General features: G+C 39.6%; 1 protein-coding gene across 1 annotated transcript in view; it reads right to left on the bottom strand.

Annotated features, from left to right (window-relative positions):
* LOC103518926 (dmX-like protein 2) overlaps nt 1-1,244 on the bottom strand; it is a 21,021-nt gene extending 19,777 nt beyond the window's left edge. Inside the window, exons 1-2 of the mRNA XM_026830590.1 lie at nt 1,192-1,244; nt 703-765 (exon numbers count right to left, since the gene is read on the bottom strand). The gene's annotated coding sequence lies outside the window, so the exon portion shown is untranslated. The remainder of the gene's footprint in view (nt 1-702; nt 766-1,191) is intronic.
* Between the last annotated feature and the right edge of the window lie 7,737 nt (nt 1,245-8,981).

Genomic DNA, 8,981 nt, shown 5'->3' with positions numbered 1-8,981 from the left:
CTTACATCTTATCTAGTAGGACGAGCTTACTCTGTTGTTTCAGGGAACATGTTCATGTCGGAATACAGTATTCATAGTTCCTGACATGTAAAATTAACTGGAGGATAAGGTTAGACTAGAAGAACGAAAAGACGTAGAGGTCACAAAGCCGGCTATACAACGTCTGCTAGAGAGAGTGTTGTTGTGAAGTGAAGACAAAAAAAAAAAAAAAAAAAAAAAAAAATCAATGGGGAAAATTTGTGTTACCTTCTAATGAAGTTAAAGGAATTTTAATTGTGTAGAGCATAGTTAATGCTTGTCACAAATACCTTGTGACTTGACTTGGACTCAAACCACAAACCTCCAGATCCGAAGTCCAACGCGTTTCACCACTGAGGTTGGTCTCAAATGAAGTTATATTATTTACCAATCAATCAATTGGACATGGAAGGAGACCAGATATTGTTTCTCAACAGCCACTGGCCAGGGGCATTTTTAGCCCTATCCTTCCAACACTTTGAGATTTACTGACAATGAATCAATCAATACCTACCTGTAAATGTCTAACGGGGTCGGCGACGACTGTTTTGTTGCACGCCACTGAGGCAGACAGCAGAGGCAGTGTCGTAGGGAAGGGCAGGGGCGAGAGGAGCGTCTGTTGGGTTTTCTCCTGTTGTAGTTCCTGCAGAAGGAGGACGAGTTCCATGCGTACCGAGGCTAGACCTCCGCCACTGGCGCCGTGCAGGGAACAATAGCTGAGTAGTGTACGAAGTAGAGTTTCATTGGCTGAAAATAAGGGAAAATTGCTGAATGAACGAAGGGAGGTCTGAGTTTTAAAATGACAAGTTTTTTTTTGTCTGTTTTTTTTTTGTGATCTTCCAAGTTGAAATTGTAAAAAAAATCGCCTTTTATTTTGTAGCTCTCTATGAAACAACAACTGATGAATGCAACTTATATTGTTTTGTGTCGTAGCATGCCCATCCCGTAGTATGTCCCTCAAATCCCTCATAAAATGGGCAAGAAAAGACACATCTTCCCATTTAGGTGCATGTCAACATGAGAACACCAAAAAGTAACCCGTTGAAATATTTACAATCGAAAAATGAGTACAAATGTCTGTCGATGGTGGTTCGACCTCTATATTAAAAAAAAGCTAAAAAAAAAAAAAATCGCGTTTTTCAGAACTTGGAGGCTTGTGTCGAAAAAAGTTACCTTTGAGCCATTTCTTTCTATTGGCGGCGCGCGCTACTTTGGCCTCAAAATCCAATTTTAATGTCGATTATTTCGTCAATAATGCAACAGTCATAAACACAGATCAAGTTTCAAGTTATTTTTAAACAAAAAATACTGTTGTATAATAGTACACATAGCAAACAGTCTGGTTAAACTAGATCTAGCTGTGTGGTTAACCAATAATCCAATGCTTCAACCAAAACCGTGCTACACTTCTATCTACTACTTATCAATGTTTCATCTATGTATCTATATTGATTGATAAATAGACAGTTAGGTACATTGGTAAGTACTGAAGATATTTTACACCAATTGTTCTGGTTAAACTAGATCTAGCTGTGTGGTTAACCAATAATCCAATGCTTCAACCAAAAGGGTGCTACACTTCTATCTACTACTTATCATGACAGTTGTATCTATGTTGATTGTATCTATGTTTCTATGTTGATTGATAAATAGACAGTTAGGTACATTAGTAAGTACTGAAGATATTTTACACCAATTGCTTATTCTATCTAGTTAAATTAAACTAATGTTGCTGATGTTGGGGGGTACGGTTAGTCCAGTAGTAATGCGCTAGCTTCCTATGCAGAAGGTCCCGGGTTCTATACAAACGATCGGTCCTTTGAAGCACCGTAACTAATGCACGGTTTATCAGCTTTTGATGAAATCCCACATACACGTTGAACGTCTCAGTGGTGGGCAATAGATTTGGTTATAAGGGAACTGTAGTGGTTTATGGGGACCCAGTAGCCTGTATCAGTCGTTTTTCTAAGCGAGTTCTACAGTTCACTGAACACTGAACCACTATTAACTCTGACCTCAATGTCTACATAATGTCGATTATTTCGTCAATAATGCAACAGTCATAAACACAGATCAAGTTTCAAGTTATTTTTAAACAAAAAATACTGTTGTATAATTGTACACATAGCAAACAGTCTGGTTAAACTAGATCTAGCTGTGTGGTTAACCAATAATCCAATGCTTCAACCAAAAGGGTGCTACACTTCTATCTACTACTTATCAATGTTTCATCTATGTATCTATGTTGATTGATAAATAGACAGTTAGGTACATTGGTAAATACTGAAGATATTTTACACCAATTGCTTATTCTATCTAGTTAAATTAAACTAATGTTGCTGATGTTAGGGGGTACGGTTAGTCCAGTAGTAATGCGCTAGCTTCCTATGCAGAAGGTCCTGGGTTCTATACAAACGATCGGGCCTTTGAAGCACCGTAACTGATGAACGGTTTATCAGCTTTTGATGAAATCCCACATACACGTTGAACGTCTCAGTGGTGGGCATTAGATTTGGTTATAAGGGAACTGTAGTGGTTTATGGGGACCCAGTAGTCTGTAGCAGTCATTTTTCTAAGCGAGTTCTACAGTTCACTGAATCACTATTAACTCTGACCTCAATGTCTCTCTGACCTCAATGTCTACAGCTTTTGAGTTTTATAACGCGTGCGTACCCTGCGTCAGACGCATCAGTTCTTATCGGTATAAATGATTCACGTGACTTGTTATCAGTAATGGAACAAAAACCCCGTTATCAGGTGAGAAAAGGGTATCAATTTTTGGTGATATACATAAATCTCTCATGAATAAGTCAAATAATAATGGTCCAATAATCCAACCAACATATGATTCACAGGAAGGAAATTATTATTGATAAATTGAGCCGAATGTCTAAAAAACACAGGCGCTTTCCAAGCATGGGCTTGCCAGCCTAGATAGCTTGGGGGGTAGCGCGCCGCCTTGTAGGTGCTAGGACCCGCCCGGCGCGAACTTTACCCTAAACAGATAAGGTCCGTTCTCGGAACGGTTGGCTTTCTCCTAATCCATCCTCCTTTTTTTCTCTCTCAATTTTGAGACTCCAAGACCTCCGTTGGTACAGTTCCTTCTACCAATTCGTCTCTAGTAAATGAAGCAGATTCAAGGTCACTATTAAAAGCTTTTGGAAGATCAAACAACGGCTTTATAGTACATTTCGATTTTTTCCATGTGAGAGGTAGTGAGGTGTTTACGAAACCATTACGAGGTTGTACGTCAATTTGTTTACGTTAGGTTAGTGTTTTTGTGGAGTGTTTCTTAGGTCCTCGTCTAGAAGACTTGAATAGTCCCCTATTATGTCAGTTTATTATTATCTTTTAAATTTTTTTATGAGATGCTTTTTTATACTTTCCGTTCTATCACACAATGACGTAGGATTTTCTCCTTCCTTTCTTTCTGTCTCATCTCTCAGGAAAGGAAACTTCGGAAATAGTTTTAGTTTCTTTATTAGTTCTATTATTGAGAAAGACTGACTGGAGACTAACACATGGTATGAATAAGACCATTTCCAATCAATCATCTTACAGCTGGTATAAATACAACTCATAACAATTTTATTGACTATCAATTTCCCTTCACCACACAGACAGACAGGCACATCATGTACACATGTAAATTCAGATGGTAACAGAGGCAAGTTCATTGCTACTTACTGATAAAGAGGTTTATTGCTGTGACTTAATATTCTAAATATACCGTAGTATAGGAGAATAATCAAATGATATAACTTTCAATAAAGGCATCCATATGTGCTAATCTCGTGTAGTTTAGTAGTGTTAATGTTAATCCAAAAATGATTAGTGATGCTTAGACAAAAATATCAAAAAATTGTATACAGAAATCTCCAGTAAAAGCATGAGAAAAGGTGATGAACCGAACAAATTTGAATGTACCTACTGAACTATCTACTGAAGAATTTGAAGACAATACGAAGACCGATACTTTCTTTTTAAACACAGAGGACATAGACATACGAGGGAGAATCAAGTACTGGCGAACCAGGGCCTGGACACAAGACAAAATCTGAAGAATTTCCAAAAATCCCTAAACCAGGAATTTGTCTCCATGAAGAATTTAAAGACAATGCCGACACCGATACCTTTCTTATCAAACTCAGAGGGGATAGAATACGAGATACAAGACAATCAAGTACAGTCAAACCTGAAGACAATCGAGTTACCTATAGTATTGACCGACCTTGCCTTGAGATAACTTTCCAAAAATCCCTAAACCAGGAATTTGTCTCCATGAAGAATTTAAAGACAATGCCGACACCGATACCTTTCTTATCAAACTCAGAGGACATAGAATAAGAGATACAAGACAATCAAGTACAGTCAAACCTGAAGACAATCGAGTTATAGTATTGACCGACCTTGCCTTGAGATAACCTGATAGTATTGGTGAAGTTAATCTCCTTTCCAAACACTGCTCGGTATGGATATTCAACAGCGTGAAGTGAATGAACGGTGCTCGTGGCATAAATTTATTTATCAATACTATGAGGTACATCAATTATCTATCAATACGATGAGGCACATGCATAATATTGTTTGATATGCGTAAGCGTAAGTTGCCACTGACGCATGACGTTAGAAGCCGCGAGAGCCGTGGATCAAGACTACAATTGAGGCTCACAAAAACAACATGAAAGGCCACAAGAAGGGACAGAGGACAAAAGACTTCCGGATAAAACCAAACAGACCTTGTAAAAACATAATTAAACACTGCAAGTGGGAGGAGTTGCCAACATTCAATAGATTATGGCACCAAAAGAAGAAGAAGAGGAGGAAGAAAATATGGCACCAAAAAATGCAAGAAATGGGAGGAAAAACAATCCGGAAAGTACACAGAGAACTCGACAACAAGAGGAAAAAATTACCCAGATAAAATGGAGGTGTGACTGATAACAAGTATTACGTAACCAAACAATGGAAGGGAGTAACAGACTACGCTCAATGCTACCTAGTCCAACGACTAATGACTGTGGACTAATGGTCATTACAATTTACAAAACATAGGAATAATCAAATAGGGACGGGTGGCCAACTACAAACATATCCTAGGATTGATAAACATGATGATGATAGGAATAATGTACATGATGGACCTGTAGTCCGCTCGTAGAATGACCACACGCCATATATTACTCGGAAAGATTGGGACACAAAATATACCGGATAAATCCCCTGATGCCGGCCCCGGCCACTCACAGAACGTCTGATAGACCAGACCTAGAGGTCTGTCAGACAGTCGAGTCGGGAGCATGTCTTCAGTGGCGTGTTGCATAAAAAGCTTGCGACCTAGGTCTGTCGGACAATCGAGTCGGGAGCATGTCTTGAGTGGCGTGTTGCATAAAAAGCTTGCGACCTAGGTCTGTCGGACCGTCTGAAAGACCTAGGAAGCTTTTTTCGCCACACACGTTCCGACTGTCTGTCAGACGATTTGAGAGACCTAGGTCGAAAGCTCTGTGGCGGAATATGGCGGAAAAAGGTCTGAGCGTGAGTGGCGAGCATGAAACTTGACTAGTAGATCAGTAAACTTAGAACTCGGAAAAAAGACCCAGAGCCCTCAAAGGCCCTGTTTCCTACATCTTGGGTGCCTCTCTGCTTTTCAATCAATCAGAAGCGGGTCTGGACCTTTTAAGGCTTTTGGGCCTTTGGGCCTTAAAAGGTCCAGACCCGCTTCTGATTGATTGAAAAGCAGAGAGGCACCCATTTGGGCCTTAAAAGGTCCAGACCCGCTTCTGATTGATTGAAAAGCAGAGAGGCACCCATTTGGGCCTTAAAAGGTCCAGACCCGCTTCTGATTGATTGAAAAGCAGAGAGGCACCCATTTGGGCCTTAAAAGGTCCAGACCCGCTTCTGATTGATTGAAAAGCAGAGAGGCACCCATTTGGGCCTTAAAAGGTCCAGACCCGCTTCTGATTGATTGAAAAGCAGAGAGGCACCCATTTGGGCCTTAAAAGGTCCAGACCCGCTTCTGATTGATTAAAAAGCAGAGAGGCACCCAAGATGTAGGAAACAGGGTATAAAGTCTCATACTGGATTCATTGGAAAGCAGAGAGGCAAGATGTAGGAAACAGGGTGTAAAGCCTCGGATTGGAAAGAGTACCAAGAGTAAAGTACCACCCTGTATAAATCTGATGAAACAGATCCATTGCCTAACGCGGAATCTAGATTCCAAGCAAGACTTCTATTTGACTTGATAGCAAACTATTAACCATTTAGTTGAATGCCAACTTCATAAGCAGAATATTAAAACCACTCGGTATGCCACTAGGCAACTGCTGGTTTGGTCCTCTTCAGGTGTTGATTCTGGTATCTGGATGGATACCTTGTTTATACTGCCAGCATAGGACTGAAAAGTCCCTTTACTCAGTAATTTAGTCAACTTTGTGACTGCTTTGGTATCTGGATGGATGGCTCTGTAAGTGTTTAAACTGCTACGGTAAAGGGACTTTTTTGTCTCATTGGAGCAGCATAAACAAGGTATATCTTATTCCAAGTCTGCCTGGGTTCTTTGGTGGTTTTAATTCTTCGCGTTGACTCTGCCTTGGTATAGTTGTATGTAGTGTTTCTTCGTCTTTGCTTGGTAGCTTTCGGAAAATCGGAACTGTTCTGCTGAGCTATTGAACCAAGTTCTCATATTCGCCAACCAGGAAATTGTAGAGATCACTATGTCTTATGTGAGTGTCATTTAATACGATTTGTTTGCCTACTGATATTGCCCATTCCACTGTTCATGAGTAATGAATGTGTCATTCTGTCATTTGTTTGTCTGGTACCTTGGAACTGCTTTCGCATTACTTCAAGTGTCTGTGGATACTGCCCATATGTAGTAAAGTTTCGTTTGTCTGCTGATAGTTTGTCATGAGGAATTGAAGAGGCAGTGGTAACGCAGGACATACTTCACAAGCTATCAGACTGGGCGGAGGAAATCTAGAGAAGGGAGAGCAATAGGGAGGGTAGCAGGGAGCATCAACAGTAATTATCTCAGCTTTCAATGTCACACAAGTAGTTCTAGGTCACGTGCCCTAGGTCACGTCGTATGTCACGTGGTATCCCGTTACTACCGTCCCGTCTCCTGATTGGACGATGCGAGAGCCAATGAGCAACGCTAGAGCTTTTCAAGTTCTCAGTTATTCATTTTCCTAGGTGACCTAGGTGATTCTTTCGTTTCCATGTCCACCTCTATTTTAGAATATCCTGGAAACTTGTTCTAGGAGTTGTTTTGGAGCGTTTTTTACAAAAGTGGTTACATTTGTTGTGAAGGAATTTTTCCGCCCAGGTGCATCAGTTATAACATTATAGGATTTCTTTTGCCCAAGAGACTGTCACAAACTATCATTTAATTAGAAAAGTACAGGGGATTATTATACCTACTTACTCGTCTTTTTGTTTTACAACATTTGTAGGTATTTATTTCGTTGTCCTTAGTTTTATTGATTGGTGATTTGTTTTACCAAGTGTGTGCAGACTGTGCAGTGTGTACTAAAACCATCAACTTGTTAATTTAAAGGAACTGCCATTTAGATTTGTGGTAATTAGGCAAAAAAATTGTTTGCATTATCACTTTTCTGATTCAAAGAACAAATTGGCGTTCTTTCTTCATTACAGAGGTAGGACAAGTTCAATAATTTCAACACCTTTTCTGTGTAAGTATTCATTTAGAACTAGTTTTTTTCCGCGTTCAATTAAAATTCAATTTCAAATGTAGAGTTTCCAAAACCTGTTTACTCATTTGTTACTTTTTTACCTGGTTGACTCTAATACTTTGTGACAATTGAATGGCTTTTGGCCTTTGGCTGAATGCCTTTGGATATTAAAAGTATATATATTTAGGAAAAGGATAGCTTTAATTCACAAAAGAAACAATCTATAACAAGCAACATATTAGCACCTAAATCAATGAAATGTATTGCCTTATTGCCCACCAAATAATACCTAAATATCTGAATAATGCTGATGAAAATCGATAGCTATATATGTAACGTTGCATTATATCAAATGGCGGTATCGACTATTATGGCGTAATAAAATTACCATGGGTGATTTCTCCAAATATACCGTCTCTATGGCTATAATAGTTATTGAAGTACGGTTGAAGAGGTGATAGCTACGGTAAATTAGATAGTATTATGACCTATACTTCGTACTTTATTTATATCATATTCTTTTATCTCCTTATACTTATAGAACTTGTACGGCTAGCCACTCACCATCTTTACCTGATACCTGATGAGCACACACACTATCAAATAGACCTTAGTGTCATTTTCTTAAATACTCTTACCTGCCTAGTACATACCCACCAAACTCTCTCCCTTCGACCTTCGCCTGAACTTCAGAATCTTCTGATGCAAGAATCAAATTAATTGGTTTTTATCTGAGTGAGGTAGTCCCATCATTTATCTTTTAGTGTTAACTACACTCACCTATCCATCTCCTGGTTTCTGGCACACTGTATGACTACAGTCAGCTGTCTATCTTTTCTAATTTCTCTACTCATGACTACCAATTTCCAAAGTCCATCATCTGTTGACTTCTGACTTCGGGTTGTCTAGAGCTACGATGACTAATGATCTGTTCGTAGATATAGCATAGTAGGTATATATCTGATATACGCACCTTCGCTTCGTAGAATATTATCATCATCACACTGATGCATCTACTACGACAGGAACACTCCAAAGTTACGATGGGAGCACACATCATATTGTTCTTGTGCCAGCCTAGTTAGCTTAGTTGGTAGTACGTCTGCCTTGTAAGCGCTAGGCCGCGGGTTCGATTCCCGCCCGGGGCGGATTTTATCCTGATGGGATAATGTTCGTTCTCGGAACGGCTGGCTTTCTCCTATCCTGTCTTCCTTCTCTCCTCGATTTCGGGACGATAAGACCATAGCAGTTAAAGTTCCCTCTGTCAAACCT

Source organism: Diaphorina citri, unplaced genomic scaffold (assembly GCF_000475195.1).
Source record: "Diaphorina citri unplaced genomic scaffold, Diaci psyllid genome assembly version 1.1 scaffold2437, whole genome shotgun sequence".
In the NCBI taxonomy this organism is placed as follows: Eukaryota; Metazoa; Arthropoda; class Insecta; order Hemiptera; family Psyllidae; genus Diaphorina; species Diaphorina citri.
This window is presented reverse-complemented; position numbering and strand designations above follow the sequence as displayed.